Source organism: Lygodium microphyllum, chromosome 7 (assembly GCF_053477565.2).
Source record: "Lygodium microphyllum isolate KBCC chromosome 7, Lygodium_microphyllum_v1.1.10, whole genome shotgun sequence".
Lineage (NCBI taxonomy): Eukaryota > Viridiplantae > Streptophyta > Polypodiopsida > Schizaeales > Lygodiaceae > Lygodium > Lygodium microphyllum.
The window spans coordinates 153,048,267-153,067,872 of NC_141141.1; positions in this window are offsets into that span (position 1 = coordinate 153,048,267).

Consider the following 19,606-nt stretch of genomic DNA (forward strand, 5'->3'; position numbering starts at 1 on the left):
TGCTAATCCTAATGATGTGGCTTCATTCTATTAGCCCTTCACAGCCACCTTCCCCTCCTCCTTGGCTTCCTTTTTGTCTGATGCAGCAGAGGTGGCAATGATAGTTCTGATACATGGCGTTCCTGCCATTCTTCTCTTCCGATATATATATACATACATACATACATATATGTATGTATGTATATATTATGGGAAAAAAGAAAGAATTTCCCTATCATAACAAGCCTCGTTCCAAGAAAAGGTAGTGCATACCCTTGGACGGGAAGTTGGCTGTGGAAAAGGTGGTAACACCCACCACAGTCCAAGACAGCCGAATCTCTAGCAAAACTCTTGCAGAAGAAGTTTTCAAGCCGCCTCCCTTGGTGCACTAGATCCTCTAATCTCATCAGTGCTTCTGATTCCTACAACAGACTAAGTTTCCAACATGCAATTCAAGTACCAACCTTGTTGGCGACCTCCCTAGGTATGCCTCTTCATCAATCAATCCAAGTGATATTATCAACCTGCTGATTTCATCGATAAACCTTGAGCAATGTGAGCTTGCATCCTAACCGAATGGGAATGTGAGTATGGGATATCCTCTGTATTCATCAACCGAGCATGAGATAGAGGGTGGGGTAAGTGACCAGTCCTTTTGCCCTTTATATTCAACAGAGAGGTAGGATATGTGAATGGAGAGTTGCACACACAGGATGGGCCTCTCAATGCACAAAGCACAAGATTATTCCTATGCACGGCACTATAAGGCTCCTTGGCCTTCCTTCTTGCATCGTATGCCGGCACATGGTGGGATGCACAATTGCACCATCAATTGCCCACAAGGCATACACCCTCTGCACAAGTGACATTGAGGATAACATCAATGGGTTTCAGGAACGGGCTGCTCTCTTATATCTATTGATAGAGCGTGAGATCAAGGGGGGTTTAAGCATGAATGATGTTTCCTCAAACAATTATTGAGAGCTGTGGGTAGAGGGATGTTACGACACTTGGCGTCAGGTACATTCTCGTTTTCCTATGCACATACGGGATGGGTCTCTACCATCAACTCACCATTTTGATAGTTTATCTTGCTTAGCCATTAATTTGGCTATGATTTTGGGGTTATTTTACTATCATTTATAAGAACATGTTTGTCTTGGGCTATATTTTCATTTAGTCCTTTATGGCTAATGGGTCAAATGACAATGCTATCTTCAACATTTACAAGTTGGATATCATTAACTATAGCTATTGAAAGGTACAAATTTGGTAGATTCTAGTGTAGAAATTTTAGATTAAGCCATTGAGACATGAGGGTGTTAAGCATGAATGCATTGATGCAGAGGATTGGGCTAAACTAGACTAGTTATGTAAATCTACATTCATTTTTTCACTCTCTAAGCATGTCTATTATAAATCTACATTCATTTTTTCACTCTCTAAGCATGTCTACTATGATGTTTGCTCTAACAAGAGAAGACCGCACCTGGAAATTATGGGATAAGATTCATAATGTCTATAATAAAAATCAAAGCCCCGCCTCTCAGATATATTGGTTGAAGCAACTTATGGACCTTTGTATAAAGGAGAAGACTTCCATGTCTACCCACTTAAATGAGTTTTATTCTATTTCCAACCACTTATCTTCACAAGGGATTGAATTTAAGGACAATATTCCTTTCTTGTTCTTATTGGTTATATTGCTTGAGTCATGGGGCACAGAGGGTTCACTCCTAAATGAAGGGGTTAACCAAAATAATGTAGATGCCTCCAACACCTCTCATGATTTGATAGTCAAAGGTAATAATGGTTAAAGCACTAATGACCACCATGGGAGACATTCTCAAAAGTTTTGTTCTCATTCACATGGGCAGTCTTGCAATAAGTCCCATGGCTATAAGTCCTCATTGACTTGTCACTATTGTGGAAATCACGGTCATATTCAGCCACAGTGTCATAAAATGCATGATGATAAGTGCAAGAAAAAGGAAAAGGGCAAAGTGCAGGATAAATATGATGATCGTAGCATTGTTCCTAGCAAGTCCAATATCAAGATTGAAGAGATTAATATCGTACAAATTGATTCTAATGATGAATACATACTTGTAGCTTCTTATCTTGACGTTTTGTAGTTGACTGATGCCTTGTCCACCTATGCTAAGTATTGGTTGATTGATTCAAGTGCTTCATTTCATATCACCCCTCATGGAGAGTGATTTCACTCATACCACAACATGACAAGATTTGTCAGATTGGGTAATGACTTGGCATTAGATATTGTTGGTATTGGAAATGTCCAACTACAATTTTCTTTAGGGAATATGTTTACTTTGTATAATGTATGCCATGTTCTAGCTTTGACTAAAAGCCTACTTTTGGCAGAATAATTGGATGATCCATGTTATATTGTATCTTTTGGTGCTTTCCCATGTAAGTTTACCCATGGGAATCTTGTTCTAGCATGAGATGCCAAGTCTGACACTCTTTATTCCTTACTTGTATCTAGGTCTATAGTCCATATTTTGGTAGTGGCTATAGTACCACATGTATTGTTATGGCATCATTGCCTTGGACACATGTTCTTAAACGAAATGCAAATGCTTACTCATTTGCAGTATCCTCTATCCCTTGACTATAAGTGTCTTTCTTCTTGTGATGATTGTCTTTATGGCGGGTAGACCTGTAGTTCTCATAAGAAGTCTTGCACTATGTACACGGTGAGCCTCTAGCTCTTATTCATTCTGATGTTTGTAGACCTATGCCCTACAAGCCTTTAGTGGCACAAGTTATTTCATTAGTTTCATTGATGATTACTCACATAAGGTTTGGCAATACCCCATAAAGGAGAAATCAAAAGTCTTGGCTAGATTTCAATATTGGCTTGCTTTTATTGATAACCAATCTAGGTATAGGTTGAAATGCCTACAAGCTGATAATGGGAGAGAGTATGTATCTAAAGCCTTTGAGCACTTTTGTGATGAAAGGGGTATTAAACATCATTGGACAACCTCGTACATCCCATCCTAGAATGGTATGGCTAAGTGCATGAATATGATAATTCAAGAGCAAGTCTATAGTATCTTAGCCAAATAGGCTTACAACAACACTTTCGGGCTAAGGTAGTTACTACTGTCATACATTTGATTAATCGATCCCCATGTATTGCTCTTGACTATCAGGTTACAGAGGAGGTATGGTCTAGAAAACCTCCATCATATGCTCATTTGCATGCTTTAGTTGCAAGGCTTTCTGCCATGTTCCCAAGGGCAAGTGCAATAAGTTGGATCCTAAGTCCGTAAATGCATGTTTCTTGGTTATAGGGATGTATGTGGGATAGGCTATTGCCTATGAGATCCAAAGGCTTGAAAGATTATCCACGGCCATGATATTGTTTTCCATGAGAAGAAAATACATAAGCAACCTAAGCAAGTAGTTGAGATATGCAAAGTGATATTTCAAGAGGAGCCTCTTATTACTATACGGCCAGCTAGACAACCTATAACAATTGATGCTCCAATGGCACAAGACCATGATGTTAGATGGGACAGACAAGCTCCACAGTCTATTTTGTGGTAGTCTACTAGAGATAGACATCAACCTGATCAATTTACACCCTCTATGAATCATGTTGTGGTGACAGATGCTAGTGAGACTCTTACCTATGATGAGGCCATGTATAGAGATGACAATCACTCTTAGGAGAGGGCCATATAGTCAGAGTATGACTCACTATAAAAATATCATACGTGGGATTTGGTTCCTTTGCCTGGTGAAAAACGTGCTTTGCCATGAAAGTGGGTTTACAAGTTGAAATGCATTCGTGGACATCCCAAGCCAGTCTATAAGGCCAAATTAGTTGCTAAGGGTTTTAAGAAGGAGCATGGTGTTGACTTTGATGAAGTCTTTTCCTATTACCAAGATGACAATCCTACACTTGGTATTGGCTTTGGTTGCGCAACTAGATCTAGACCTCTATCACATGAATGTCAAGATGGCTTTCTTACATGGAGACTTACATGATAAGATTTATATGCAGTAGCCTAAGGATTTTGAGAAAAAATGCAAGGAATATCTAGTATCCAAGTTAAGAAAGTGTCACATGTCATCTATTGGCGGTCCAAGCACGTTTTTTGTAGTCCATCGAGAAATGAATCTAAGCGTCGCCGCCCTACACTCCCATGGAATGTCACGAGGTTTGTCGCAAAGGATTTTTTGAGTCCGCCTCACAACGGAATGTTCACAGCCGAACCCACTAGGATCGACTTGAATCTTGAATCCCTAGTGGTCAAGGTTTCCCGGTCACTTTACTATATGCGGACTTACCCAATCCAAAGCAAGTCCATACCCCACTTAGTTCAAGGAGAAGTAGGAATGAGAGGGACGCGTCGCTCCACCTCCCTGCCTGTAGGGCATAATCCCCTTCTAGTCCCCAAAAATGATATGAATTCGAGTATTAACCTGCGCTGCCCAAAGATTGAACAATGGTAAAATCTTGGGAAAAGCCTCCCAATTCTCTGAGGCCACCCTGCCGTAGGACAAACCCATCGGGGGTTCCACCCACCCACTTCCCTCAATAGGCATACTTTAGTTATCTAATTAGTCATATCCCTTTTAGGTGTGACATGTAAAAGCAGCTTCCTTAATTAGCCTCTTAAAGGACAGGGTTCGTTCACGTAATCTTATGGCACTGATACAAAAACAAATTCAAACAGGTTCCCTAGAAGTAAACTTAATATTTGGAATTTATCATAGATACAAGTCTTATTCAGAAAGGACAATATCCACAATCTGTAAGGATGCACTTTATTTCCACCAAGTTTCTGCCTTGCACTAGTAACAAGGGCCCCTCGCGAATCTATCTCGAGTCATGCATATCGTTTAAGTAGGACCCGGAGGCAAGGAATTTATAGCTAGAGTCCCCCCTGGCATCCAAGTGTCCTCCTACATTCAAACCAACCCACGGAGAGACCTCTCGTGACAGGTTCAGTCCACGTTCCTATCACGGCTATTTAGAACCCCCTTGGCTAGGGTTGGCGGCCAACTGGGGGTGGTTTGGCACGCCTTCCAAAAGTTCAACCTCGATCATTATTCCCATTTATGAGTTTGGGGTCACACAATCCTTTTTAGAAGCGGCATTCCTAAATTTACAAGCACAAACAAGGGTGCAAGTGAGTGCTCCGGACATCTGCTAAGGTGGGGTCCCTATCTCGACGCTTAGTGTTTGACCTTCTTGCCTTGGTGGAAATTTCCAATATCCTCCGAGGGTTAGGAAATACCTTCTTTTCAACCCCCGCTCCTATGTGACAGGAGCGAGCAATTATGCAATTGGATTTATATCTAATAGTTCTCGGATGGTAGCTATCCTAGCTTTCTAGTCTTTAATCCATGGTTCTTATCATTGGAAGAAACGACACTCAAACTCTCTTGTATTAACGACAAATTGTGTCATGGTTAAAGGTGATATATTCAAGGTTGTTTCAGCTTTATCAAGGCTAGATTTGGAATAGAGACCAGTGAGTGTTTTACTTGTCTCATGGTCCCCTTATGAAGTAACAATAGATTGGCTCAATTACCTTTAATCTTAAATAAGTCGAGTTAAGCCCCATATAGGATTTATCTCATTGAACTACTTAAGCAATTAAGGTTAGCACTTCATATCTTTAAGATGAATCACTGGCACTGCAGCTGAAACCGTCCGTGATACCACGTAATCTAAATGCGAGTCTCTCTTAAGACAATGATGCAATGCGGAGTTCTACTCTTGGGAATTTCTCTTCAATGCACTTATGCAAATCATAAATAGAGGCTTGTATTTTTCTTTTGTACGAGGAACATGAAGTCAAAAATCAGGCCTAATGCATGTGCGAGCTACATCTCTCTAAAGGATTATAGGAGCCCAATGCCTGGCTTATTGTTGCAATGACCTAAACATACTTGACCCATTATTGTAGCACTCACGATTCTCATGGACTTGATTTAAGCTTTTACTCCTACATTTTCAGTTTAACCAATCTCACGATGCAAAAAAAAGTACAATTATCACTTAATGATGAATATGCATAAGCATCCTAACAACCCATTTTTCAGTACCTTCAAGCATACCAATGCTAGTGCATAATCTAAAGCACTACGAACACAATCAATAAGGTCTTTGATTTTTTTAGTGTGCATGAATGCAAAATCTTTCGTGCAATTTATTCGTTCAAAACATGCCAAAGTGCAATAAAACACAATTTCCAACATGATAGAATGATGCAACCTAAAAGGGTGGTTAGTTATCAAAGACTTTTTCCGAATACTTCTCCCTTCCCAATGAAGTCAATCTGGTTCTTAAGGCTCCCATCAAGGTAGGATTTATGGGACACACCTGGTTACCAAGCGTCGCGGTTCCTTGACCCGCAGCTCCATCAGTTGAAGCCGGATTCGTGCTCGATTGAACCTTACTTCACTTGGGAGGCATCGTATTACTCAGCTTTCGTGGCTAAGCACCTAGGTTACGAGAGAGACAACTCCTCGTGGAAGGGATTTGTCCGTGAGAATCCTCTTTAGAGGGGGAAAAGAAAGACAACAAGCTCGAAAGCCCTCAAAGAGGGGAAAAACACACACACACACACACACACACACACTCTCTCTCTCTCTCTCTCTCTCTCTCTTTCTCTCTCTCTCTCTCCTCTTACTCTTCCTTTCCCTCTCTCTCTCTCTCTCTCTTTTCTCTTACTCTCCCTTCTCTCTCTCTCTCTCTCTCTCTCTCTCTCTCTCTCTCTCTCTCTCTCTCTCTCTCTCTCTCTCTCTCTCTCTCTCTCTCTCTCTCTCTCTCTCTCTCTCTCTCTCTCTCTCTCTCTCTAGTTAAACAGAGTATAGGGGCCATGATCTCCCATCCTCCTCCTTCTCCACGCTTAAGCCCTTTTTATAGGGTCTTTGGGGGAGGGGGGGGTTGAGATATCGAGCTCCACTCGTGATATGCCAGGGCAACCGTTGTGCATTTATGTCACCGGCTTGTTAGCTGCAGATGCGGTTGGTACACTGCCCATGAATAATAGCTAGATGATAGCTATCCTTATCTACTCTAGTTCGTGGCTCAGTTAGTATGCCACTTTAGTTAGTTGAGTTTGGTTTGAGACCCATATATAGGGTTCTTCTATTTCTCTGTACTAGAGTTATTTTTGGCTTACACAACTAAGAAGAGGAAAACTGTTTTCAGCCTCCACCTTTGTGTGTATTCTCCCATTGTATAAGTGACAAAGCTACAAGTGAGACTCCTTCCTTTTCTCCCACAATCTTGACATGGTATCAGAGCCGGGTTCGTGGTAAGGAGCTCAAGAAAGCAAACCAAGTTCGCGGTGTTCTGGTAAGAGGACCCGTGTTGCTTTCATTTTTCGAGTTTTGGGAGCAAGTCTCTGTAGGTAGCACAGCCGGAAAGTGCAAGAGTGCATTGTCTCAGAGTAAGACGCCCTTCGCGATGTAGCAACAGGGCAGTATATGCTGCGGGTAAGGGCTTTAGCCCTTGGTTGCCCTAATTTTTTTGATTCGAGGCCATTTCGGGGCCTGTTTTGGAGGCGGAAGTTTTTCGCACGCACTCAAGAAAAGGCCCTATTTTTTACTGTGCGACCACTATTCTACAGGTCAGTGAAAAGTTACCGTAGAAATTGCATCGTATGCCTATGCGCAGAGACATTGGGAGTTACAGAATCATCCTTGTTGCCTGTTGATGCAAAATCATCACTAAGAAGTGACTGTGTGGTCAAATACCACTTTCGTCAGTTTTGCAAATTTGCCCTTGTGAGACTGAAGCTGTGTTTTTTGCAGTGACAGAATTTTTTGCAGTGTTCTGTAATGGCGTCGGATTCTCTTTCACAGATTGTCACTGAAAAGCTTGACAAGAACAACTTCCAAGCATGGAAGTTTAGAATGACGAATTTCCTTATGGGAAAAGGATATTGGGAATTTGTTGTAGGAAATGAAGAAGAACCAGTTCTCCCTGACGTTCCCAATCAACAGCAAATGCAGACATTTAAAGGATGGCATGAGAGAGTTAGAAAAGTTATGTACTGGTTGTCTATCAGTATTTCAGACTCTATGATTATGCATATTCAGGATGCAAGTACGCCAAAGGAGGCATGGGATACTTTGTCAAAAATGTATAGCACAAATACACAAGCCAGGAAAATGCAGCTCAAGCAAGATTTGCACAATGTGCAAAGAGAAAGTATGAGCATCAATGACTACCACATGAAGGTGAAGAAGATTGCAGATGCACTTGCTTCCATTGGGTCGCCAGTGGAAGATGATGATTTAGTCTCTGTGACCTTGAATGGTCTAGGAAAGGATTATGCACAGTTCCGAACATCCATTTCCGTCCATGAAAGATTTTCTGATTTTGTGGAGTTGATTGCTCTTCTAATTTCTGAGAAGCAGAGAAATGGTGGTGCATCTTCTTCAGGAGGAACTTCAAAAGAAGCTATCTTCTACTCAAATACTGAAAGAGGTAGAGGCAGTGGTAGAGGAGGCCAATCTGGAGGCCGTGGTAGAAATCAGAATATGCAGGAAACTCAAGAAAACCAGTCCTATGGAGGAGGACGTGGTAACTCTAGAGGCAGGGGGAGCCAAAGAGGTCATGGTGGATGGCAAAGAGGGCAAAATGCAAACAACAATGTTGAATGCTACTACTGTGGTAAAATGGGTCATATGGCTAAAGACTGCTATAAAAAGCAGAATGACATCATGAATGGAAAATTGCAACAAGGGAATTATGCATCTTCTAGTAGACAAGGTGATGACAGAAATGAGCATTTGTTTATGGTGCAGCACATGACCAATTCTGTGACAAGTGTAGAAGAAAGCAACGATGTGTGGTATGTTAACTCAAGTGCATCAAACCACATGGTAGGTCATGCAGAATGGATGCAGGATGCAAGGAAAATGAAAAAACCAGGATTTGTGGAGATTGGTGATGATACTGCACATCCTATTGTGCAGATTGGAAAAATTCATTTGTCTATGTAGGATGGGAAAAAGAAATACTTTTCGGATGTATTTCATGTCCCGAATATCACCAAGAACCTGATTTCTGTTGGTCAAATGGTTGAGCAGGGCTTGCAGGTCAGATTTAATCCTCATGGATGCTTTGTTGAGGATATGAAAAATAAAAGTCGCTTGATAGCAAAAGGAAAGAAGAAGGGCAGAATGTTTACGTTGGATGCAGACATGCCTGAATTGAGTGCAGCAATGTTTGCACATGGGACCGGTATAGTTGTAGATATTGATATCTGGCATAAACGCATTGATCATGTTAATGTACAGTGACTTAAATCAATGCAAGCCCAAAATATTGTTGCAGGATTACCTAAATTCAAGGTTGTAGAAATGCATAAGGTATGTGAAGCCTATCAATTTGGAAAACATGCAAGGAAACCATTTCCTACACATGTTCAAGAGAGTAAGAAGCCATTGGAATTAATCCACTCTGATGTGTGGACTACTAAAGCTATATCTATTGGAGGCTGTCATTATTTTGTCACTTTTATTGATGACTATAGCAGAAAAGTTTGGGTGTATTTTATGAAAAAGAAAAGTGAAGTTTTTGGGCATTTCAAAACTCTTAAAGCTATGGTTGAAAAAGAAACATGCCTGCAAATAAAATGCCTAAGGTCAGATGGAGGGGGAGAGTACCTCTCAAATGAGTTTGCAAGGTTCTTGTAGGAGCATGGCATAAAGCAGTAGTATTCATATAGTCATACCCCACAACAAAATGGAATTGCAGAAAGAAAAAACAGGCATATTGGAGAGGTATCTCGTGCCATGCTCAATGAAAAAGACCTGCCAGATTTTTACTGGGCTGAGGCAGTTGCTACAGCAGTCTACATAATGAATAGGACTCCCACTGCAGCAATACATGGCATGACTCCAGAGGAGAGATATACTGGTAGGAAACCAGATATTTCTCATTTGAAATTTTTTGGTTGCATTACCTATGTTCATGTGCCAAATGAGTTGAGATCCAAGTTGGATCCAAAAGCTGAGAAGTGCATCTTTATTGGTTACTCTCTGCAGGCAGAAAGGGTATAGATGCTATAACCCTTCTACTCGTAAGTTTACAGTGAGCAGAGATGTTGTTTTTTATGAGATGAGTAGCTGGTATAAACTAGTAAATGTGATTGATAATGTAGATGCACAAAATGGTAATGCTGCACAGAATTCATAGCAGCAGTCACAAGATATTAGTGGTCCTGGAGTGTCCTCTAGCAGTGGTTCACATTCTTCGCCATGGACAGGCAGATTGAGATCAGGAGAATCTTCTCAAAGCAATGCAAATAGTGGTATGAAAGTTTCACGAAAAGGAAAAGAGAAGGTAGATCAGCCCATGTTTGATGTGAATGCATGTCACTCTTATGTGGATGGTGAATCCAGTGGCTCAGAACAGAGCATTGATGATGAGTTGGGTATTCCTTCTATTGTTACACTTGGAGTAAGAAAGACCAAGGATGTTTTGAGAGCACCTGGGAGTGAACCTACTTTGTGCAAGTCTACCGAGCTAGGTATCCTGTGGATAGGCTGAAATATGATGGATTTACAACCATTCACTATGCCTATATGGTCAAAGTGATACAGGAACCAGAACCCACTTCTTTTGAGCAAGCAATGTAAAAAGAAAAATGGGAGAAAGCCATGGATGAAGAAATGGATGCCTTGGAAGCAAATGCTACATGGGAATTGGTACCTTTGCCTAAAGATAAGAATGCAATTGGTTGTGGGTTTATAAGGTGAAGCACAATGCAGATGGTTCTGTGAACAGATATAAGGCAAGATTAGTAGTCAAGGGGTATGCACAAACATATGGCATTGATTATGAAGAAACATTCAGTCTGATTGCAAGGATGGCAACCGTAAGAGTAGTCATTGCTATGGCTACATCAAAGGGATGGTCTTTACATTAGATGCATGTAAAGAATACCTTCTTGCATGGAGATTTGCAATCAATGCGAGCGACAGAGGGAAAAGCCTAGCATACCTTGAAGCGATGGGGTGCTCGATCGATCAGCACCTCGCGATCTCCCGCAGCTCTCTCACTCCCTCCCGGGCTCCCAGTCTCATAATCATCTCAGAAAATAGGGTGTCAAATGTGGGCACCCTAATCTGTTGTGCCCCTTATTACCTCCCACAGTCTGTTGTGGACTCAGATACTAATCACATACACTCCACCAGCCAGATATCTAAATCTACGCCCCAACTTCCCTATCTCCGGTAGCAGCAGAACCCTTCTATTCCCTTCTTTTTCCTATCCTACCCTTAACCTATTGCAACAGAAAACAGAAATAAAAACAGATGGTCCTACTCTACATTCAACAGCAAATCAAAATACTTACTTGCTCCATGGATTAAAACCTCCTAACTATCTCAAGCACCGGTTCAGGCTATAAACCCTACTGCCATGCTCGATACAATGTGCGTGGCACTCAAGGCTCGATTCCGTCAGTCCTAGCAACGGAACCAAAATGTAGGGGAGCTACGGAGCTCTACCTTGAGACCTACGGACCGCTTATTGATCAAGCGTTTCAAGCAGAGCTGCCATGGCTACCTCTCACATAGCCGACGTGCAATGCCTACCTTGTGGTGCAGTGAGCTTACCTTGATGCTCAATCGAGTTCCCTCCTCTCTCTCACACTCCGGTAGCTCCACAATCCTTGTACCAAGCTCAAGCAACCTCAATCCCTCTCCGTCAAGCTCCATCCTCCATAGCTGCGCGAGACGAGAGGAGAGAAGAAGAGAAGGGACGATGAAGTGAGAAGATGGGGAGCTTCTTCTCCACGATCCCTCACTCACACACACTCACTCCCTCACACTCCCTCAATCCCTCGCTCAAGCATAAGCAAGAAGGTAAGAAGCAAGAGAAGAGGAAGAAGAAGCTTTAGCCACACCCAAGAATGAGCTTCTCATTCACTTTTGAACTTTATATACATGCCCTACTTTTTGGGCGGTCATCCCCATTTTTTACATGGCCGGCCATTAGGCTAGGCCCTCTTTTCCTATTTCCCACCATTCTAACTTATCCCGTTCCCACTAATGCATATAATTGGCATGGGAGTGAGCCCGGCGCTCTTTTTACAAGGATTCCGAACGCCTTCATATTTAATGGCGCGCTTTTACTATTTTCTTTTCTCGAGGCAACACCGTCGTTTAGATTTTCAGAGTCTGCCCTCCATCCAGGCGTGCTTTTACCCTTCTCTTTTCTTTATCTTGTGTCTTCTTGGTTATCTCCTTCTTCCATTTCTCCCACACTTCTGCTCCATTTTTCGTTCTTCTGTGCTACGGTAAACACCATTCTAGCCACCTTAGGACCTCTTCTCTAGGCCATTGTTCAATACAGTGTGGTTGCTCCTTCAAGTTCTAGTAAGTTTTTAGCTTTTGTGGAGGGCTTCCATATCCTGCTAGTCCATCAGCCACCATCATTGGGCCAATCTTTCCCCTGGCTTAATACTTAGTCTTTGTAATTATTGGACACCATAGCCATCTCTCTCTCTCTCTCTCTCTCTCTCTCTCTCTCTCTCTCTCTCTCTCTCTCTCTCTCTCTCTCTCTCTCTCTCTCTCTCATGTCAGCCCCTCCACCTTTGTCTACTCAAAGCAACTTATATCTATAGTGACTACCATGGAAGTCGATGCCCCTTCATTCATCCATGAACCTCTCCCTAATCAAGCTTGTATCTACAGTTATTCAGTAGAAAATAAGCATAAGCAACAAAGCAAGAAAAGGAATTATGGTATGAGAGCTCAACTATAAAAAACCAGGTCAAGGAAGAACATATGCTTAGCCATGGCTCAGTGTTGGCACAGGTAGACTACTAAAGGCCTTACAATAAACGAACAATAAGAAATTATTGAGTAGCTCATGTATCATACGACATTTTCCAAGCTTAGAAATGCATATATTAAAGTGACTCTTATCTTCAGTGTTCATGACACACTGACTCAACTCAAGATACCACACTTAGCAAAAGCAACCTTTTTCTCAAGAGAACCTCTTTAATGATGATCTTGAATAATGATGATAGAACAATATCAATCAATCAAGCAACAATTGCTAATGTCTTAGGTGTTCATCGAAGGAATATAGTGGCAACAATTACTTGGTTGAATATGAAAGATGATGATAAAGTGTTGCTAACAGAGTTGCCTCAAAATAGTAGTATCACACACAAAACCAGAGATTTAGTCTATGCCTTCAAGACATTGAAGATGAGAGTTTCACATTGAAAAAGGACATGTAAGCAAAGAATTGAGGAGACATGTGTTATCAAGCATCCCATGCATCTTCTTGATGAATCTTAGCTAACACGTTATTCTTGTGATCTTTGGTTGCCTCGATTTTGATTTGTACTGATGCTCATGAGTGCATTCTAAAATAGTAGGAAAGAATTTGGACCAGTACCAAATCTGATGCTATAGGTTAATACTCCATACATCATCGGATTAACAAAAGTTTTTGCTTATCATATGTAGGCCACTTGTTCCATGTGTCGCCAAAGAAACTAGATATATACTATCCAAGTGTTAACCCTAGCTCGAGACGGAAGAAAAAGAAGTAAAATATGGAGGCAATGGAAGAAGCAGGACAGAGAACAAGCAAATGCGCAAGGATGGCCTCTAAAATCAAGTTAAAAGCAAAAGTGTGTTTATAAGTGAAAGGTACCCCAAAACTTTTGTAAAAGAGCACTAGGCTCCCTCTTGTGCAAATTGTAAAAGGGTAGACATGCATAAGCTAAAGAGATAGGCCAAGTAGAAGGGAATGAGAAAAAAGACCTTGCCACAATGGCTAGTCATGTAAAGAAGGGGATGGGTGCCCATGGGATTTTAGGGCATGTATATAAAGTTCAAAAAGTGAATGAGAGCTCATTCTTTGGTGTGTGGCAAAGTGGACTCTTCTTCTTCTCTCCTCCTCTTCTCTTGCTTGCTTACTTGTGAGTGCTTGAGGGAGGGAGTGTGATTGAGTGAGAAAGTGAGTGTGTGAGGGTGAGGGATCTTGGAGGTGAAGTCCCCCCCACCATCTCCTCTCTTCTTCTTCTCTTCTCTTCTCTTCTCTCATCTCACATGTGGCTATGGAGGATGGAGCTTGGAGAAAGAGGCTTGAGGATGCTTGAGCTTGCATCATGAATCGTGGAGCTATCGGAGTGCTTGAGAGAGGAAGCAACTCAATCGGGCATCAAAGTAAGCTCAATACACTCATAGAGAGGGATAGTGTGTCAGCTATATGAGAGGTAGCAGTTAGTGCTCGCTTGAAATGCTTGAAGGAATAAGCGGTGGTCCATGGGTCTTGGCGGTTGAGTGCGAGCCTCCTTTACATTTTGGTTTTGTTATTGGGACTAACAGATTCAAGCTTAAGTGCTTGTGCACTTCAAATCGAGCATCGAAGTAAGGTTTTCATCCCCGAATCGAAGCTTGAGATAGGTAGAAAGTTTTGGAGTTTTCTAATATTTCCAACAAGTAAGTATTTTAGTTATTTTGATGGTTGGATGACTTGGAGAGTAGGAGAAATCAGTTCAGTACATTGCTTTCGATTCTTGTTGCATTTAGAGTAGGTTAAAATTAAGAAATCAGCTAGAAAAGCATAGGGTTTGCTGTTATAAAACAATCATGAACAAGACATAAATCAGGAAAAACAAGGAAGGAGGAGTGCTCAAGGGGATTAAGGTCAACAAGTGGGGGATTAGGAGTGGCAAGACCTTTGCTAGGAAGGGGTTTAATAGCCACAAGGCCAAGGGAGAGCTCATTTGAAACCCTAGTTTTGTGTGTGTGTGTGTGTGTGTGTGTGTGTGTGTGTGTGTGTGTGTGTGAGCTCCATTGCATGGATTCACTTTGATCTCGTCACACCTTCTCTTGAATATATAGATAGGATCTAGAAGTGCTTGACAAGTATGAAGCCTTGAATCTCTCGGCGCAATGAATTTTTTGCCATTTCGATAAAAAAACGAGCCGCGTTTGGCCCATTTGAGCAGCTCAATCTTGGATCGAGTCCCAGAATCGACCCTCGGCTACTCATCTTCAGCCATTTGGAGTGTCCAAATCATCTTGGCACATTCGGACACGTAGCCACTCAGCCCACCTACCGTCCAAGTTGCACATTCGAACATGTAGCCACTCTGCCCTTCCAATTCGGCCTCCGATTGCCCGATTTGGCCCAGTCCTGTTCGGCACTCTCGGCCCTCGGACTCGGACACCACACCCACTCGGCCCTCGGTCACTTTGCCCATTGGCCATTCAGCATGCCCCAGTTTCACTCGGCCCTTTGCCATTCGGCCCATCTGAGTCATACACTTAGCCCCAGCAATTTGGACCTGTTGGGCCGAATTTGATTTTTCCCAAAATTTGTAAATTCTAGACCAGACCCACTAGATAGCGGTCATATGAACCTCAGAAGGCCATACAGACACTTGAAACACCTTTATGGCACAAGGAATAGAAGAATTAGTGAGATGTAGACGTAAAGGCGATGCTAGTCGACTATCGAGCGACCCAGTCGTTAGCAGTATCAAGCGGAGTTGTAGATCCCCAAACGAAGTTTGACTGAGCGGGAGGCATTGCAAAAACCCTATAAACCGGTGATGACATGGCCCAAAATCGAAACGTACAAGCCTATCAGGCCAAGCCCATAAACGAGAGTACAAGAGCTCCTTAGACACTTTGTTTTCTCACTCACTCTGATTTTTAGCACTTGGAACACACTTAAGAAAAGCTAAAAACCTGATTGCGCACAATGCACGAAAAAGAGTATGCACACACACACAAAGTGAGGGTAAGTTGAGTACTAGTTGTGATTAACAAGAAACTCATTTAGACATAAAAACTTGAAGGAACCCACTAGTAAGAGAATATCCCAAGACATAGACAGGTGATCGAATCCCCAAGTGTAGGACCAAGTGAAGAACACAACTGAAAAGCCAAACGCAGCAAGGACCAACACTATCAAGAAAGTGAATCTACCCGACCTCATCAACCTGATCGACAACTTGGCAAAACAAGAAATCTTGGACATAGAAGAGGGCAGCTCAATTCGTAGAAGCAATGAAGAACTTGACCTAGGAAACTTTCATGAGGTGATCCAACAATTAGTGAGAAAATATGATCAAATCAGGCTAGAACACCACGGCAAACAACCTGCAGAGGACATCATAGCAGACCTTGAGGAGGAGAGAAAACTAGCACGCAAAGCTCTACAAGGCATAGTTGCTTACAACCAGGATTGGAAGACTAGGAGCTTACGCCAAGACATAGAAATGCGAGAGATCCAGAGAGTGTTAGCCCTAGCAGACAAAAATCGAACAAAGAAGGAGAGAGGGCTACGAGCCCTCATGCTAAGCGAGCTTCTAGCAAAGCGGTTGCTAGATAACATGACAATGGAGCAGAGTGCTATAGCATTAGCAACATCGCTACCAGTAGGATTAGGAGTCAGCCAAGGCTCTAAGAGCCAATCGAAAATTCCCATGGTAGCGAAGCAAGTGGCCGAGAACGATGACCCGTATAGCTTCGTAGAGCAGTTCGAGCAAGTATGCGAGGCCAACTACCTCACATTGATCTCACCTAACACTTGCAATCTTTTGGCCTATGCTTAGGCAATAAGGGTAGAATTTGGTACATAAGTCTAGATGCTGCTGAGCGAGCCAATTTTAGTAGCCTAAAAAATCTATTCATTAAGAGATTTTTCGAACCTAGATACTTTGACAACTTGCTAGTACGACTCGTGAATGTTAAGCAGAGAGAAAAGGAGGACATCCGAGATTACATGACCTATGTAAAGAGCCTCTTCAAGAGAATCCCTTTGGGCGAGAGACCAACTGAAAGAGTGGTATCCACAATGTTCATTAACGGAATACGAAGTAAAGAGCTCTACAAAGACTTGGCTGGCAACTCGAGCCTGCAGTGAGACACACTGGCAAGGGTCTTTAAAGAAACTATTAGAGTGGACGACCAACTCAAGGAGAGAAGCTCCAGAAGCTTAAATCTAGAAGATCCCAGTGCTAGGAATTTCTAGAGGGCTTTGATGTCGAGCGAGAGATCATGTCCAAGTGCTCAGGATAAAGGGAAGGGCATTGATTTAGGATAAGAGCTAGCAGAGAAGAAGATGGAAATAGCCAAATTACAAGAGATGATGAGGCACCCAACACACCCACATGTCCAATGCATGCATTGTGGCGAAAACCACCTGCCAACTGAGTGTCAGGACCCTAGGTCACAACCTTGCGCTAATTGCAGTAGGTTCGCGGCCATGACGCCATGCATTATCAACTACCTTGGAGACTTCCATACACGCAACCTTACATTCAACCCTACCATGCGAACAGGCCGCCGAACTTCTTTGGAAGGGGAGCCCTATTGGCCCTCCTAGCACCTAATGATGCTAAGTCGGCCATCCCTAGGATGGAGATAAATGTTATGGGTATCCCTAGACCACCTGGACCTTACATAACTCATCCACCGAGTGACACTCCACTCCACTATGTGGAGGGGCCGAATGGCAACGAGCCTTATGTATACCCTTACGTATCATACGACAAAGAAGGCAATGCAATTCTTATGGACTACATACCGGTATCGATGATGGTGCTAGCTAGAGGGAGAGGCAGAGGCCTAGGGGGATAGACACAAGAGCCAATCATATGTTGCGACTTGCAGTCACCCCCCAGGGCACATTTCTTTGCGCTACCCTGAGAGGAAGCAAGCAAATAGAGATAAGGCTGACCTAAGATGTGCTGAGTGTGGAATCACACATCTCTTTGTTGATTTCCCTAGACGAAAGCCATCCTCTAGTTTAGCAAATGAGCCATCGGCCCCATTGGGGTTATTTGGTGTTGAGACACTCGATAGGGAGGCCACATCTATACCATTACATGTCATGACCCATGCGCAAACAAAGCAGGCCCCAGCATATCATTGCCAGGGCCTAACAATCTGAATGCAACCTCAATTGGAAAGAGGAGCTGGAGACGGAGAAAGAAGAGACCAGTCGCTAAGGTTACACTCAAAACCGAAAGTACCACGACACTACCTACTAGAAAGAAAATCAGTGATGTAGAGGCAGAAACTTCAGCTCCAAAGACGTCTAAAAAGGGAAGTGCTAAGGTTGGCGAGTACCCCAACCCGAAGCGCCAAGTCAAAGCCATCAAGAAAGTGAAAGAGTTGGTGAAGGAAGCCCAAGATCACCTAAAAGATGTTGAGCCCATACTAGAAGATGAGATCGATGATCTCTCAAGCATAAGCACGCCAATCTCACCCCCACGACCAAAATTGAGGGATGCAACTACACCACAAGCGGTGTTGCTTAAACAAAATCTAAATGCTATTGGCCAGCAAATTAGTCAAGACCATTAGCCAAGAAGCACAGATTTGGGAGAGAGGCAAGCAGTTAGCAACCTCCTTAATACATTGATGACTACCCCTGTGACTCTAAGCTTAGGAGAATGACTTAGGCAACATCCAACACTATGGCAAGAGTTGAAACAGTAGGTCGAAGAATCAAATGAGCAAGCTGCCATAGACTTGCACGAGCACGACGCAGAAATGCAAATACCGAGCCTGACGTCGCACTCCATGCCTAAGTCCTTGCACGTTAATGCCTTCTAGGAAGGCATAGAGATGCATGCAGTACTGTCAGTCTTAGATCTTGGAGATGTCACAAGGAAGGGAATCATAGACACGAGAGCGGGAGTTAGTGTGCTAAGCCTTGTAGTACTCCAGACTTGGGATAACCCACCGGTCAAGACTGCTAGGTTCAACGTCACACTTGCCAACGGAATGAAGGTGAAACCATTCGACGTGTTAAAGAATTGGCCAATGAAGATCGCATGAGTCCACTTCTCTATTGACTTTATAGTCATGAAGGGAGTGGACTACGACATCCTGCTAGGCCAACCCTGGATGCACAACATGAGAGTCATAGAAGACTGGGGCAACAGTCTCATATTCCTAGGTAATCAAACAAAGGTTGTAAAAGTAGAGATGGACACTTGGAAGACTATACCAGTTGACCTAGGTGCCATCTCCACCATGCTGAAGGGTGACGGCCAGTTTAAGAAATCCTACGGGGCCTTAACCAAGTATATCTTGTGTCTTGAGGACGAGCGAGACTGGATGCATGTTCTTGCTACCATCGACCTGCCATTCTCAGACAATGAGGAGTATGACAAAGCCATCAAGACAATTGGCAAGCCCAAGGAGACACCCTCAATACCAATTTGCGTGATGGTTGGAAGCCTATGCGGACGACCCAACCCTATCACATTCCAAGTCCCAAACAATAGACGGGAGCTCCTGGAGATCCTAGGATATCTGACTAACAAGTTGCATGGCAATCCAACAACGAATCTCAAGCCACTCCAAGATCTCTTGGATGAGCCTAAGTGGCTATGGTCTAAGGTGCACGATTTAAACTTGATGTACAATTGGGCCCTAGTCTCTGACCAACAAGAAGAGACGTATCAAAACTTGTGAAATGATGAACAGTTGTATGTGGATAGCTCTAACGACAAATATAAAGACTACTATTCCTTCAATATAAGAGCGAAAGGGAAATAGACACTATAAAATACGACATTAGGAGGCGTGTAATTGAACAGATACGAGTTGACTCCAGACCACA